The sequence below is a fragment of the Erinaceus europaeus genome, chromosome 10 (assembly GCF_950295315.1).
Source record: "Erinaceus europaeus chromosome 10, mEriEur2.1, whole genome shotgun sequence".
NCBI lineage: Eukaryota > Metazoa > Chordata > Mammalia > Eulipotyphla > Erinaceidae > Erinaceus > Erinaceus europaeus.
In genome coordinates, this window is record NC_080171.1 from 18,282,284 (window position 1) to 18,299,361 (window position 17,078).

The 17,078-nt window shown below is 46.9% G+C and overlaps 1 protein-coding gene across 2 annotated transcripts in view; it reads right to left on the reverse strand.

Moving 5' to 3' along the window:
• Positions 1–14,092, reverse strand: part of PHF24 (PHD finger protein 24) — a 39,386-nt gene extending 25,294 nt beyond the window's left edge. Inside the window, exon 1 of one of the 2 annotated variants that reach the window (XM_016188046.2) lies at positions 13,987–14,092. The gene's annotated coding sequence lies outside the window, so the exon portion shown is untranslated. Of the gene's footprint in view, positions 1–13,359; positions 13,503–13,986 lie in introns of those variants that run through there. The other variant, XM_007522834.3, reaches the window with a different exon arrangement.
• Positions 14,093–17,078: the final 2,986 nt, after the last annotated feature.

Genomic DNA, 17,078 nt, shown 5'->3' on the forward strand with positions numbered 1-17,078 from the left:
TTCCCTTTTGTTGCCCTTGTTTTTATTGTTGTTGTTATTGATGTCGTCGTTGTTGGATAGGACAGAGAGAAATGGAGAGAGGAGGGGAAGACAGAGAGGGGGAGAGAAAGATAGACACCTGCAGACCTGCTTCACCGCCTGTGAAGCGACTCCCCTGCAGGCGGGGAGCTGGCGGCTCCAACTGGGATCCTTATGCCAGTACCGCCTGACTCCCTCATTTTTTCCATTTTAATGGATAGGACAGAGAGGAATTGAGGAGATAGAAAGGGAGAGAGAAAGATAGACACCTGCAGATCAGCTTCGCAGCTTTGAAGTGTTCCTGCTACAGATGGGGAGTTGGGGACTGAAACCTGGGTCTTTTGTGCTTGGTACTGTGTGCACTTAACTGGGGGTGCCATCGCCTGGCCCCTATTTTTATATTTCTCCTTCCTTCCTTCCTTCCTTCCTTCCTTCCTTCCTTCCTTCCTTCCTTCCTTCCTTCCTTTTCTTCCTTCCTTTTCTCCCTTCCCTTCCCCTTCCTTCCTTCCTTCCTTCCTTCCTTCCTTCCTTCCTTCCTCCCTCCCTCCCTCCCTCCCTCCCTTCCTACCTTCCTCCCTCCCTTCCTCCCTTCCTTCCTTCCTCCCTTCCTTCCTTCCACAGCACTGTTCAGCTCTGGCTTAAGGTGGTGCAGATATTGAACTTTGGAGCCTCAGGCATGAAAGTCTGTTTGCATAACCATTATGCTATCTACCCTCTGCCCCTATTTTCATGTATCTTTAGTAGTCTTTGTGACCTAATGGGGGCATCCAATCTAGGTGGGGGTGGCAGTTAGCAGTGATGAGGACAGGGAGTGCACACTAGAGTCTCTGAGGAGACAGTGGACCCAGCGTGTTCTCGAAAAGGCGGGGCCTACCATCCCCACAAATGGTCCACATGCCTCATGCCTCATGCAGGAAGGCAGAAAAGCAAGTTCCCAACTTGCAGTGGGAGAGATAGGCAAACACCACCAAGAGGGAAAATGAAAAGACATACACAGTCCTTCACCGCGGACCATCCTCATAATCAATACTATTTCTTGGGCTATATATAGTGTTTTATTTTTCTTTCTTTCTCTTTAATATATTCTATAGTGTTTTCTTCAGAAACCTTTGTGTGTTCTTTTTTTCCCCCAATTGAAAAACCTCATATTTGTTGCTTATCAGAAAGAGATTCACACAAGACAGAAAGAGAGACAAGTCAGAGTCCCAGTCTGGTATGTGAAGCACTGGGGCTTGAATCAGTAACCTTAAGGCATGCGAGTCTGATGATCTACTAGCTGAACTACTCCCCAGCTGCCTTCACATTTTTTGACTATGACCCAGCCATAGTAAGATACAGAGTGTGTGATCTGACCCTCTGCACATAATTATCAACAGACATTCAGGTTTTGTGAACCAATCTTACTTCTACTATATAGGGTGCTCCTGATGTTTTCTGTATGTGATTTAATGAAATACTGACAATAACGCTCTAAAATAACTTCATTAGTGGCTGGGCAGCAGCACACCTGGTTGAGTGCACATTACAGTGCACAAGGACCCAGGTTCAAGCCCCCGTCCTCACCTGCAGGGAGAAAGCTTCATGACTGGTAAAGCAGCGCTGCAGGTCTCTCTTTCTCTCTCCCCCCCTTTCACTCTCGATTTCCCCTGCTTCTTACACTCTATGGGGAGGGCGTTCTGGGAGTGGTGGAATCATGCAGGCATGAAGCCCCACCAAAGTCTTGGAGGCCAAAAAAAAAAAAAAAAAGAAAAAGGAAAAAAAAAGTTGAAAAATACGCATTTGGAAAACTGAAATAACCATACAAAATTCACTTTTTCAAGAATGATTCATTGGAGGAAGAATCAGTGGTATGCATTTGGTTCTTACTGCTTTTGCAGATAATATAATGAGTTCTGAAAGAAGGCCAGTCATTCAGGAGGGTTACTATGTAAGTGAAATGACTCATTAATACTGTATTAGCAAACTAACCACAGGCATTTCCCAACACAGTGTAGCCCTGCTACAGTCAGCAGGCTGTGAAAGGCTAACAGGAATCACTCTTAAGCTACATCAGTTGTTAATGATTTAATTGCACAGTTTTGAGTCTTTCTCCCTTCCCGCCCCTCACCCATCCCCTCCCCTCTTATGCCCTCCCATCCTCTCTTAGGTAGAGACAGCCACAGCCAGGTAGACAGAGTATGAAAGAGACCACAGCATCAAAGCTTCCTTCAGTGTCACAGAGGCTGGACTCAAACCTGGGCTGTGCACCTGGCAAAGCAGCACATTATCCAAGGGAGCTATTTCACCAGCCCAGGAGTTCACTCTTAAAATAATTAAACCGGGGGGGGGGGGGGGGGGGTCGGGCGGTGGCGCAGTGGGTTAAGCGCATGTGGCACAAAGCGCAGGGACCGGCGTAAGGATCTCGGTTCCAGCCCCGGCTCCCCACCTGCAGGGGAGTCGCTTCACAGGTAGTGAAGCAGGTCTGCAGGTGTCTATCTTTCTCTCCCCTTCTCTGTCTTCCCCTCCTCTCTCCATTTCTCTCTGGCCTATCCAACAACGAATTGCGTCAACAAGGGCAATAATAATAACCACAACGAAGCTACAACAAGGGCAACAAAAGGGGGGAAAAATGGCCTCCAGGAGCGGTGGATTCATGGTGCAGGCACCGAGCCCAGCAATAACCCTGGAGGAGGAAAACAAATAATAATAATTAAACCGAAGTCTAATTATATCCACCAGCAAAACAAACATACAATAATGCAGAACTTGGACCTGGTTTGGTGTTTTGCACTAAAGTACAGGACTCTGGGGTGGGGGTGGGGGCTTTGCCATCCTGGTGCATGATGGTGGAAGAGGACCTAGGTGGGGGCTGGTTATAGTGCTCTGCAGAAAATAGAAATTTTACACTTGTACCGTTGATTGTAAATCATCAATCCTCCCCCAGTTAAAATTACTTTCTGCCCACAGGTTCTCAGAGTAATGATACTCTTTCTACTTGAGATGGTTCAACTTTTAAGGCCTTTACACCCACAAGGGCAGAAGAAATCAAGCAGATCATTAAAGTGAAATCACCAGAATTGAAACAAGACCTCAAGTCATTCTGAATCAACACGGTATTTTCTGAGAGTAAACTGTGAGGATACAACAGAATTAGGCTTCCAGAGGAAAGCCCAACCCCTTAATGCTTAGTGGAGAGGACCAAACCAGTATGCAACAGACACCTTGATTAAAAAGGCACTGTGCCCCAGTGTCCAACAACAGACGAGTGGCTGAGCAAGTTGTGGTCTATATACACAATGGAATACTACTCAGCTGTGAAAAATGGTGACTTCACCGTTTTCAGACAATCTTGGATGGACCTTGAAAAAATCATGTTGAGTGAAATAAGTCAGAAACAGAAGGATGAATATGGGATGATCTCACTCTCAGGCCGAAGTTGAAAAACAAGATCAGAAAAGAAAACACAAGTAGAACCTGAAATGGAATTGGCGTATTGCACCAAAGTAAAAGACTCTGGGGTGGGTGGGTGGGTGGGGAGAATACAGGTCCATGAAGGATGATAAATGACATAATGGGGGTTGTTTGTTAAATGGGAAACTGGGGAATGTTACGCATGTACAAACTATTGTATTTACTGTTGAATGTAAAACATTAATTCCCCAATAAAGAAATAAAATTTTTTAAAAAAGGCACTGTGCTGCAGTGTCCAAGATGTGCGCCTGGGGTGTCTGAAAGATGAACAAAATCAGCTCTAATTTCTAAAGAAACAAATGGCTGTGATTACTGATGGATAAAAACAAATGCCTGGTGAGAAAAACTGAGCCTCTTCAGTGCTGGTAGAAGACCTGGGAAGAGAGTGACTTAAAAGGAAACCAGGCTGTAAAGACTCCCCTGATTTTTCTAATGATTACTTCTTGGGGAAGGCAGATGACACTTTAAAAAAATAATTATTTATTTTCCCTTTTGTTGCCCTTGTTTTTCATTGTTGTTGTAGTTATTATTGTTATTGTTATTGATGTCTTCGTTGTTGGAGAGGACAGAGAGAAATGGAGAGAGGAGGGGAAGACAGAGAGGGGGAGAGAAAGATAGACACCTGCAGACCTGCTTCACCGCTTGTGAAGCGACTCCCCTGCAGGTGGGGAGCCGGGGGCTTGAACCGGGATCCTTATGTTGGTCCTTGCGCTTCACGCCACCTGCACTTAACCTGTTGCGCTATCACCTGACTCCCACTTAAAAAAAAATTATTCATTTATTTATTCCCTTTTGTTGCCCTTGTTGTTTTATTGTTGTAGTTATTGGTGTTATTGATGTTGGATAGGACAGAGAGAAATGGAGAGAGGAGGGGAAGACAGAGAGGGGGAGAGAAAGATAGACACCTGCAGACCTGCTTCACCACCTGTGAAGCGACTCCCCTGCAGGTGGGGAGCCGGGGGCTTGAACCGGGATCCTTATGCTGGTCTTTGTGCTTTGTGCCACCTGTGCTTAACCCGCTGCGCTACCGCCTGACTCTCCCCACTTTTTTTTTTTTAATGCCTTCCTAACAGTGATCAAAGAGAGATTAAAAAGACAGTGCCCGAAGAATGATGTGACTGTCAGAGAATTTGTAATATTTAGGGAAGGCTTGAAAAAAAAAAAACAACCAACCAAACGAACAAAAAACAAAACAAAACAAACAAACAAACAAACACCCAGGGAACACAATCTGATGAATAACAGAGGGACAAGAAGGTGGGATAGAATGTGTCCTGGAGCTCAGCTTCCCAAGAGACCCACCCTACTAGGGAAAGAGAGAGGCAGACTGGGAGTATGGACCGACCAGTCAACGCCCATGTTCAGCGGGGAAGCAATTACAGAAGCCAGACCTTCTACCTTCTGCAACCCACAATGACCCTGGGTCCATGCTCCCAGAGGGATAGAGAATGGGAAAGCTATCGGGGGAGGGGGTGGGATATGGAGATTGGGCGGTGGGAATTGTGTGGAGTTGTACCCCTCCTACCCTATGGTTTTGTTAATTAATCCTTTCTTAAATAAAAAAAAAAAAAATAAAAAATAAAAATAATAAAAAAAAGAAGGTGGGATAGGTTGGGGTATATGATTTGGAGAAAATGTAAACAAACGGCAACCAGAAACTGTCTTCAGGTAAGAGATGTCTGCCTAGATGCATTTGTCAGCAGTAAGACCTATGTGGGCAGCTTGGAATTCGTGTGCACAAGACACACCCATCCTCTGCAGAGCACAGGCTTCCAGTGCAGCAGGGTTATTTATAAGGGTGGAGTGGTGGGAGTCAGAAGAGGAGGGTTGATCCGCAGCAGTAGCTTGTGGAGAAACAAGGACGAGAAAAGCAGCCAGGGAAACTCTCTCGCGAAGCTCTCTGGAGATTGTTTGCTGTGACGAGCCCAGGGAATAACCCTGCTAAGAGGCGGTAGGCTCTTCAGTCAGCTTGCAAAATGTAAAGTGCATTTCCTTGCTTTCATTTGATTCTTGATATGGGAATGGCAGCTGTTTAGAAAAGACTCAAAAGCAATTAAAAGTGATTGCTTGGAGGTTAGGAGGCTTCCCTGGGCAGGACCAAGGCGAAGACATGTTCTGAGCTGCGGTCAGGGGATAGAGCAGGGAGGAAAGAAGGAATCCCTAAGCTTTTTCACTGAGATGAAAGGGAGAAAAACCTAGATGCTCTCTCTCTAGTCTTTCACAGAATATGTGTTCTATTAATCTTTGTTGAACTGAGGTTTGCAGAGATGACCAGGCAACATAAATCATTTATTTCTGAGGAGGGTGTCAATAAGATCTTCTTTTTCTTTACAAATGGACAGAGAGACTGATGATACCAAATCTTCAGAACTCAGCTCTAGAAATTACACTCACCAGTTCATTTCACAACACCTACTTTGCTTCCTTAGATGAGTCCTTGACTAGTAGGGGTGAGGGCAGGTAACAATACAGTATATTGTTAACAGGTGACAGGTGACTTTTTTTTGCCTCAGGGTTACTGCTGGGCCTCGGTGCCGGCACTACGAATCCACTGCTCCTGGCAGTCATTTTTTCCATTGTTTTTTAATTGGATAGGACTGAAAGAAACTAAGAGAGGAGGAGAATAGAGTGGAAAGACAGATACCTGCAGTCATGCTTCACTGCTTGTAAAGCATCCCCCTGGTAGGGAGCCAGGGGCCCAAACCTGGACCCTTGCTTGGTTCCTTGTGCTTTGTACTGTGTGCCCTTAACCAGGTGTGCCACTTCCTGGCTCCCTGACTTCTCTGGTAACAGAAGAGAACTACAGAATTTTGGAATTTCGCTAGTGTTCCACAACCACAAGGAGACAGGAAGAGTGAATCACACTATCAAGAGTCCCCTGAATGGGGCCAGGCGGTGGCACACCTGGCTAAGTGTTCACATTAGCGTCCCCTGAATTTATGCTGTGTCCTGTGGCACCGTGGACTGGCCCACAGGAAGTCAGCTGCCCTAAGACCACATGTGGGAAGCTTGAAAATGTATCCCTTCCCTCCTGCCTTTGAGCTGGAGAAATTTAGCAAGGGCAGCATCTGCACGTAAGGGTGAACAATTTCAAGGTGGCTGACAATTAGCTCCAGGAAGCATATGCGTGAATGATTGAGAGCCTCAGGGAAAACCACAAACCTAACAGAAGGTGATGGACAGTGGGGCTGGAAAACCAATAAAAACCAGGGTCTGGAAAAGGCCTCATGCTTCACACAGACCCTAAGCTCACTGCACACATGAGCATACATCTCAGAAAGGAGAACCATATCCTCTCTGCTAGTCTATGGGAAAAATCAAGCCTGAAGTGGTAAGACTGTTCTCCAGTGATTGACTGGAAATACTGCCTGACTCCAGCACCTCTCCACAGCGCTCTTGGAGCCTGCATGGAGCCTGTTTCTAGTGGTTGGTGATAGGAGCAGTGTACAGGCTACGGTTAGACTGCATGTCTAGAGAATCTGGGGAGTTGACCTGGGACCTCTCTCTAGTTTACTCACAACCGCAGTGCTTGTTTCAATCAGCCAGTCTAGGAGGCAGTCACACCAATAGCACAGAGTTATTCTGGAGGTTAAAGGATTGGGCATATATCACAGAGGTAGGGCACCAGACTTAAATGCCTGAGGGCCCAAAGTCACAAGTTCAGTCCCCAGCACCACCATATGCCAGAGCTGAGCAGTGCTTTGGTGTCTTTCTCTCTCACGAAAATAAACAAATAAATAAAATATTAAAAACAAGGCTAAAGACAGTTAAGACTGTCTTCCTAAGCCCAGCTCGAGAGAATGAAATATGAGGGAAGTCCAGTTATTTTATTTTGGTGGAAGGCCTGCAAAATTCTAATATACATGAGAACAAAATTATGACATGATCTTTAGCCTCTGGGGACCCAGGTCAAATCTTCATGAAAAGCTACAATGCTGACTTCGAACAGAAGCAGAGCACCAGTTCAGGAACATCACAGCACCAGAGACTGGCTGGTGTGACTGACTGCACTTAGCAAGCAGAGCTGCTCAGCAAGATGGAGAGGCACTTGCTGTGCCCAGCCCCAGGCCTCTGAAGCAAAGAGCCAGCCCCAGTGTAAGGCACCTTAATCATTATCACTTACTTGCTTGTTGACTCTCCAAACATTTGCTGAGTGCAGCCTACTAAGTGTCAGGCACAGACCAGGGGCCTAACGGTTGTTGGTAGAATGAACAAACGCAACTTCACTCAGCCTGCGAGGATGCAGCGCGAGTATGTGTGTGTGTAGGGGGCATACGTGTAGGATTAAAAAAAAAAAAGGTGTTGCTTGAGCTAAATTTTGAAATATGAGTGGGAGTTACCCCAGTGATTAAGAGGAGGGGGAGAGGAGGCATTCCAGGAAGAGGTGAAAGCACTTGCCAAGCATAGCGCTATATGGGGAACCCATTACGTGCACACACAGCACAAAGTCAGAGGGGTTGCTGGGTGGAAATGGGCAAAGGAACCTGCCTTCAGCTAAGGATCATCCCCAAGCACTGATTTGAGACAAGAAGCTTAAGATACTTGTTTAGAAAGTAATATGGGGGCCAGGTGGTGCCGCACACCTGGTTAAGTGCACCCACTATAGGGCACAAGGACCCAGGCTTAAGCCCCTGGTCCCCACCTGCAGGAGGAAAGCTTTACTTCATGAGTGGTGAAGCAGGGCTGCAGGTGTCTCTCTGTCCCTCTCCGTCACTATCTCCTCTCTTTGTTTATGTTCATGAGAGAGAAAGACACCAAAGCACTGCTCAGCTCTGACATATGGTTGTGCTGGGGGTTGAACTTGTGACTTTGGGGCCTCAGGCATTTAAGTCTGGTGCCCTACCTCTGTGATATATGCCTCACTATCTCAATTTCTGTCTCTATCTAATAATAAAAATAAATAAATCGAAAATACTAAAAAAAGAAAGTAATGTGTAGGGGCTGGGTGGAGGTGCACTTGGTTGAATGCACGCTTCAACATGCATAAGGGCTGGGGTTCAAACCTCTGGTGCCCACCTGCAGGGGGGAGCTTCATGAGCGGTGAAGCAGGACTACAGGTCTTTCTTTCTCTCTCTCCCTCCCTCTCCTCCCATTTTTTTTCTCTGTCCCTATCCAAAACAGAAAGGACAAATGCAATAAACAAATAAATAAATGCAATGTAATGTGTATTTGGACTTCAGGGAGGGAAAAAATAGCCCTGAGAATTCGATTTTTCTGAGGCCAGGAAGCAGGACAACTCTGGTGTTACAGGGTTGGCCTTTGGAAATTCTTCACTATAGTCTAAGTGTTAGCAAGTTGTGACTGTAATGAGCTGGAAAGACTCATAAGTATGATTAGTATGAGAGAGAGCAAGAGAGAGAAGCGAAGGAAGATGAGTCAGCCTACACACTGCTGTTTTCATATGACCCCAGTCAGACAAACTATGTCTCAAAACCAAACAGAGATTAGGCATGTAAATGATTTTTTAACATTGTTATATATTACCCAACTATATAAGGTACTTTAATTATTATCCTAGGATGCCAAGAGTGTGGCTAACTCAAAGCATATGGGCAAAAGCAATTTTGGCAGGGCAGCAGTAGGGGGGCTAAAAGTGTGGTTGCTAGAAAAGGCAGAGAACAGTTGTGTTTCAGTGGTGCCTGGGAAAAGGCATACTGTACATTGGTTCCTGCAGATACTCAGGAAAGCTGTAATTTCCCCCCTTCTTTTCTTTTACTTACCGTAAATTATTAGAAAAAGTGCAGACTGGTTCTCTGTGAACTCAAAGGAACTCTCAGACTTAAAGTGCACAGCCCCTGGCAAGTAGGTAGCACTTAGCAAATATGTGTAGGTCTCTAAGGGGACTGCTGGAAGGAGGAAGGGGGTGGAGGAAAAAAAAGCAAAACTGAACCAATAGTGCTGATTTCTTGGTCCACAGTGGGTAAGCAGCTCCTGTCAGAACCAGATTAAAATGGAGGGACGAAATGGATAATGGCATTCCCATCAGAAATGAGTAAGTCAATTTGGGCAGTGAACAAAGAAAAAACCCAAGTACTGCCAGAGGAAAGCTTCTGAGGCTGGAAGGGTGTAGGTTCTGTAGGGTAAAGAGAGGCAACTGCATAAACGTCATCCACTTAGGAACAGGTGCACTGGAAAAATGATATACACTGTGGGAAACAGACTTAGTAGCATCCTCCTATTTCTCTGAAATTTTTTTTTTCTCCAGGGTTATTGCTGGGGCTTGGTGCCTACACTATGGATCCACTGCTCCTGGAGGCCATTTTTCCTCCCATTTCATTGCTCTTGTTGTTATTGCTGTTGTTGCTGTTGGATAGGACAGAGAGAAATAGAGAGAGGGGGAGAAGATAGAGAGGGGGAGAGAAAGATAGACACCTGCAGACATGCTTTACCGCTTGCAAGGTGACCTTCCTGCAGGTGGGGAGCCAGGGGCTTGAACCGGGATCCTAATGTTGGTCCTTGCCACTTCCCACTATGTGCCCTTAACCTTCTATGTTAGTGCCTGGCCCCCAACATCCTCCTATTTCTCAAGTTAGGGAAAAAGAAGCGCTATCACAGAAGATGGCAAATATGGGAGGAAGAAAACATTATGAATGTGGTCAGAGTTGTGGAAGATCAAAGGCTGAAAAACCCACACAGTGAAATCCAGACACATCTATGCACATGCAAGCCAAACTGGGCGAGGCATTCTCTCTCCCTTTATATCTTTTGGAGAAAAACAAAACGTTTTAAGACAATTAAGATAATCTGGTGACATCCTTCACACCCGTTCTGGAATGATCTGATTTGCAGGCTCATGTTGAGATCAATAGAGAGAGAGGGGGGAGTTAGGTGGTAGCGTAGCGGGTTAAGCGTACGTGGTGTGGTTTGAGCCCCCAGCTCCCCACCTGCAGGGGAATTGCTTCACAGGTGATGAAGAAAGTCTGCAGGTGTCTATCTTTCTCTCCCCCTCTGTCTTCCCCTCCTCTCTCCGTTTCTCTCTGTCCTATCTAACAACAATGACAACGATAATAACTACAACAACAATAAAAATAACAAGGACAACAAAAGGGAAAATAAAAATAAAAATAAATAAAATTTAAAAAAGGTTTAAAAATAGAGTATTCTTAGGATCTTTTGTAATTTTAATGTTTACCCACTGCTGGGCATCAGGGAGATGATATCCAAGTGCCATTATGTGGGAAGCACCTGAGCCATTTAGCAATTTTCCCAGGGTCAGGAGCAGATGTGAAACTCAGGGCCATCAGTGGACAGATCAGTTTAGGATTAACCGATTAACCCCCATACCTCACTGACAAATCTCTGAATTGGAGTAAGGGAACATTTGTACACTTCACACTTGCCCTTTCTGATTTATTTCTTCTTTTATTTATTGGCTAGAGGCAGCAACAGAGAAAAGGGAGAACAAGACACCTACAGCATTGTTTCATCACTCTTGAAGCTTCCCCCCTGCAGGTGGGGGACTGGGCACTTGAACATGTGCAGTCAACTGACCGCACCACTGCCCAGTCCCTGAACAACAACAACAACAACAACAACAACAACAACAACAAAATCCCTGCTTATTTTGGTGTACTAAACTGAAGAGAGGAACCTGTTCTGAAAGGGAAATTATAGGGAGTCAGGTGGTGACACATGCGGTCACACACACGTCACTATGCACAAGGACCCAAGTTCAAGTTCTCCATCCCCATCATGGGGGGGGGAGGGAAGCTTCATGAGTGGTGCAGCAGTATTGCAGGTGTCTCTATCTCTGTAATTTAAAAAAATATTTTAATTTATTTATTATTGGATAGAGACAGAGAGAAATTGAGAGGGGTGGGGGAGATAGATAGATAGATAGATAGATAGATAGATAATAGATAGATAGGGACACTTGCAGCTCTATTCCACCACTTGTGAAGCTTTCCTCCTGCAGGTGAGGACTAGGGACTTGAACCTGGGTCTTTGTGCACTGTGAGCGCTTAACCAGGTGCACTACCGCCTGGCCCCAATCTCTCCCTCTTTCTTCCCCATTCCTTCTGTTTCTCTGTCTCTATAAAAATAAAGTCATCTTGAAAGGGGGACATTATAAGGAACTCTCCAATGGGTAGGGGCTTCACCAATTAAACCTTAGAGAGAATTTACTGCATTGCTCTGCGTCACACCCACGCTTCAGGAAGCCATCTAGTGAAAAAGAAAAGCTAATAACTGGTAAATGGGGCTGTTCTGTTTTCTCACAAGTCTGCTGTCTTCTCACGATGGATCCCTAGGAGCCCAAAGAAGCCACTTCTATTAAAGGAGGATGTCACTTAGACTTAACTGTGTGGAAGAAGGCAGGAAAGGGAATAGGAGAACTCCCAGAATGACTGTGCGATGAATCCCACTGCTTGGTTCCGTCACCACTGCATTATTAGACAAGAGTCTACCCTTGTTCTCAAAGCTCCAGCCCTGGGATTCAGGTGGAATCAAAGTGCTATCAGAGATGGGGGGGGGGGGCAAGATGTGGGCACAGGCCCTTTGCACTCTGCAGGCAACCAAGCCCCAGGATGCCTTCCTCCTCAGAGACACTGTTGGACCTTTGGACCCCACTCAGATGTCTTGAGGGGTCTCTGAATCAATGTCTTATGGGACATGTAATCAAGCAGTCACAAGGACAGTGTGAATCATGCTTCTTAAAGCCGATCCCGTCATTCCTTCTTCTCTCTCCAGTCAAGAGTCTGGTCTCAGCACACTCCATCCTCTGAAGGGTTCCTGTAGCTCCCAGAGCAAAGCCTTGTCAAAGACCACACCCAGAGGTCTCTTCCAGACCCAATGCAATCTAGAGCCACCAAGAGGCACCATTTTAGTGGGGGCTGTCAGGGAAGGAAGCCACACCCTTAAATCCGGGAACTCCTTGGAAATCAATTAATTCCCTTAAGTCTCATTCCCAATTAAACTGCCCTCATTTATTTATTTAATGGTCACGTTTACTGAGCAGTTGATACCTTAGTGCAACTTATTAATAAATACACATTCTTGTTTTTGCTTGATGCTTTTCTCAAGTAAACTTTAAAAACAGATTTCATGACTGCATTTGTAACCTTGGGGGAAACTGGCAAACCTCTCTAAGTCTAAGAAGCCTGAGGCTTTAGAGAGAACTGTTTCATAAGGCTACTTACTGTGGGATATCATGAGATGGTATTCGTTACTGGCATGAGTACCTTAGCATAATGGTGCTTAAAAATTGTACACATCCTTTCTTCCTTCAAAGAACTTTTCTTTCCAGGACCTTCTAGAATCAGTCATCCCATTGGTCTTACTGCTTTATTCTTGATAGTCAAGCTCAGAGGCTCAAATCTTTCTTTCGCTTCTGATAACTCGCTGGTGTGCACACCCCCACCCCTCCCTGTGACCTGTGCGCTTACAGAAGTTCCTGCCTCCACTAAGATACAGCTTGGAGTCCAATGGGCTACCATGGAGAACACACATTTTAATGGTGGGCGGTGGACAAAGACAGCCGTTCTACAGAGCCCCTGGCTCTTCATTATGCGAAAGGGGCGTATGGTGGGGCTCACTGAGCCCTAAAGGAGAAGTTACTCCTGGCCAGGGTGCCCTCCCCTGAGTCCCAGGTCCCTCCCAGACAGTTCTGGGGCTCCTAAGTCCTCCTTCGCGCAGGAGTCCCGTGTGGAGCCCTTGCCCTCCCGCCAGGCTCCCGAGGCTGCTCCACCGCCCCGAGGGGTCCCCCCACCCCCAGCCCACCGGAACAGCGCCCCCGCCCCGACTCCGGCCCCACCCCGGGCCTCCCCAGCACCGCAGGTGCAGACGGCGCCCCGGGAGCCTCCAGGGCACGCGGGCCACCTCGGGGGCGGCTCCCACACGACCGCTCGGAATCCCAGGAGGGCTGCCCGCAGCCCCACCGCCCGCCCCGCTTACCAGGACGGCGAGGATGCGGGACGCGGGTCCCGGGCCGGCGGGCTCTACAGCGCGGGGCCCCCGCCGCCCATGGCCGCTCTGCAGCCGGCGCGCGGGGCGGGCGGAGCGCGGGGAGCAGGAGCCGGAGGCGCGGGCGGAGCGGCGGCGCCCCGAGCACACCCACCCTCCCCGCCCCGGTTGCGGCGCGTGCGCCCGCGCGAGCGACCTCCGGGGCAGGTGGGCGCGCCCCGCCCGCAGGCGGCTCGGCCGGCGACCTCGAGCGGGCGCGCGGTGCAGAGGTGGCGCGGGAGGGCGGCGGCCGGAGCTCGGCTCCGTGGTCTGCACCGCTGAGCTGCCGGCTTGCTTGCCGATGGGCAGCCCGAACCAGCGGCCCACTCTGCGGCGCCCGGGCTGCGCCAAGCCGGCCGCCCCGCGGCAAGGTCAGAGTCGGCCTGGAGGAGGCGGCCCGGGAGGGGGCGCCGCAGGGGACTGCGGCCACTGGAGCTTCCGCCCGCTGGCACCTGCTTGGGGAGGTGAGAATGACTCATCCACAGAGGCCTTGGCGGCTCTGCCTCTCTCTCCCACCACGCTCAGCTGACCACTCCAGGTTTGGGGGGCTAGCACGCGGACATTCGGGCACTCACTCACCTTCGCAGAGTATCCCCACCGCAGAATGTCCACGTGGGGCTGCTCAAAGTGCTTGGCTGGTCCTGACCTCCTTGTGCGCAGTTTTCATAACTTACGGGCGTTTCACTTCCAGCAGCACTGCCATACTGTAGTGTACCCCACTTTTTGCTGCAGCGACCTCATCCCTCAGACTACAAACACACAGCTTGTGAGGAGGCCAGCAGTTAGTTCTAAGGACTGTAACGTGCATTATACCAAATTACAGACTCTGAAGAGGGCAAGAAAAAGGATGAGTAATCAAGCACCTAGCACTCCTTTAAAAAGAAATAACGGGGGAATCCGGCGGTAGCGCAGCGGGTTAAGCGCAGGTGGCGCTAAGCACAGCGCTAAGCACAAGGACCGGCATAAGGATCCCGGTTCGAGCCCCCGGCTCCCCAACTTCAGGGGAGTCGCTTCACAGGCGGTGAAACAGGTCTGCAGGTGTCTGTCTTTCTCTACCTCTCTGTGTCTTCCCCTCCTCTCTCCATTTCTTTCTGTCCTCTCCAGCAACGACATCAATAACAACTATAATAATAATAACCACAACAACGATAAAACAAAGGGCAAGAAAAAAGGGGGTCAGGCCTCTAGGAGCAGTGCATTCATGGTGCAGGTACCTTTCTCTCCCCCTCTTTGTCTTCCCCATCTCTCTCCATTTCACTCTGTCCTATCCAACAACGACAACAAGAATAATTACAACCATAAAACAAGGGCAACGAAAGGGAATAAATAAATTTTTATTTAAAAAAAGAAAGATGGACACCTGCAGACCTGCTTCACCCCTTGTGAAGCGATCCCCCTACAGGTGGGGAGCTGGGGGCTCGAACCAGGATCCTTACGTGGGTCCTTGTGTTTCGCACCATGTGCACTTAACCGGGTGCCCAGCCCCCTAAATTAATCGTTTTTTATGTTTTTTGGCACACCTTCATTTTCTTGGGCATTCATATTCTGTAACTCAAATATAACTTACAACACCAATTTTGAGCATCTAGTATTTGCTGCACACTGCTGTTAGGGAATAGTAATAATAATAATAATAAAACTTTTGTCCTAAGCATCTTGGAACTTGCCAATAGGAAATATAAGGTAAATACAGTACTGTATATTGCTATCACATTTAAAAAAAAGTACCAGATACCCATCCTAAACATTTTAATGATACGCAAGTCATTCGGTTTCTTATCACTACTTTGAGGGACTGTGCTGTTAGTATCTACATATTGAGGTAATGACACATGGCACAAAGGGTAGTCACTTGCATAAGAGCATATAACTGTTGTGAAGCTGAGGTCGACATCAAGGTATTCTGACTGCAAAACCCCATGCTTCCAAATATTCACAACTAGAGAAGTTGCTAAGTCATTAATATACAGTAACCACTGTGCTGTGTGAGTGTGTGAGTGTGTGTGTGTGTGTGTGTGTGTGTGTGTAACTAACATGAAGGAGCAGATAGTTTTTCACTTAGCTTGTGTATTCCTAACCTTTTTTGAGAATTCCATTATACCAACAGATAGGATCCGCTGAACTGTTTCCGTGCTCTATATCTAGACAATTTGAGAAGCTTATCTTGAAGAGAAAGCTGTATTAAATCACTGTCAGAATCTCTGTCGGTTAACTCCTTCATTCAAAGAATGTGTATTGTGTGCCACCAGATGTCCTATAGTTGTGTTGAGAACAAGAAGGGATGCAGGTAAGAGTAAGACATAGCACCTTCCCTCAAGGAGCTGAAACCTCACAGAGGAACCACAATATCAGATAGTAAACAAATTGTGCTGTGCAGAGGAATGCAGTGCAGTAGAAGTTCCAAGGAGAGAGCCAAGATTACTTCATGGCAGGAGGGGCTTATGTTAAGAAAAATGCATAATTATCATTTATTTATTGTTGATCTTAACGTACTACAAATGGTATAAAAAGTTGCATCGAATTCCTTAAAAACAATTACACAGGATAGCTCACTGGGTAGTCGCTGAGTGCAGCCCAGATTCTGCGTCTCAACGCCACATGGAAGTGGCTCTCCAGCTTCCTCCTGTCTCTGTTTGAATGAGAAGGCATCCAGGAGTGGTGAACTCCTAAGTGTGGGATGTAGGTCTCAATCATTTAAAAAGATCATATGCGCTGTGTTCATGTTCAGAGGAAATGACTGCTTGGTTATTTCTGTTGTCTGATGCCAGGGCTTCTTTTATCGCTCAGATAAAGACAGGGAATGAAGGAAAGAAACCATAGCATGGAAACTTCTCTCTTCCCAGCATGTAGGGGGAAGCTCCAACCTAGGTCTTGTGCATGAGAAGCAGGTACACTATCTAGGTGAACTATCTTGCCACATCCTTTTTTGATAATTAAAAGAATTATTTATTTATTTATTAATGACAAAGATAGGGAGAGAGAGAGAAAGAACCAGACATCACTCTGGTACGTGTGCTGCCAGAAATTGAACTCAGGACCTCATGCTTGAGAGTCTAATGCTTTATCCACTGCACCATCTCCCGGACCACTTGGTAACTTTTTTTTTTTATTAGTGATTCAATATTAATTTACAAAATTAAAAGATAACAGGGGTACAGTTCCACATTGTTCCCACCACCAGAGTACTGTATCCCCATTCCTTCCATTGGAAACTGCATTAGTGCAGTGGTGGTTGAATAGCATAATGGTTATGCAAAGAGACTTTCATGCCTGAGGCTCTGAAGTCAGGTTCAATCCCCTGCAGTCCCAAATTCAATCCCACTCACCACCATCAGGTAGAGCTGAACAGTGGTCTGGTATAAAAAAAAGAAAAGAAGGTCCAGGCACACCTGGTTAAGCGCACACATCACAATGTGCAAGGATGCAGGTTCAAGCCCCTGGTCCCCACCTGCAGGGGGAAAGCTTCACAAGTGGCGGATTAGGGCTGCAGGTGTCTCTCTATCTGTCTCCCTCACTATCTTCTGCTCTTCTCTCAATTTCTCTCTGTCCCTACCCAATAAAGAAAGAAAGAAAGAAAAAGAAAGAAGTGCATTAGTTTTCCCAAGGTAACATGTAGGACTATTATTTCTGTACTTATCTCTATCCGTATATATTTGCCCATTTTTCCTGTG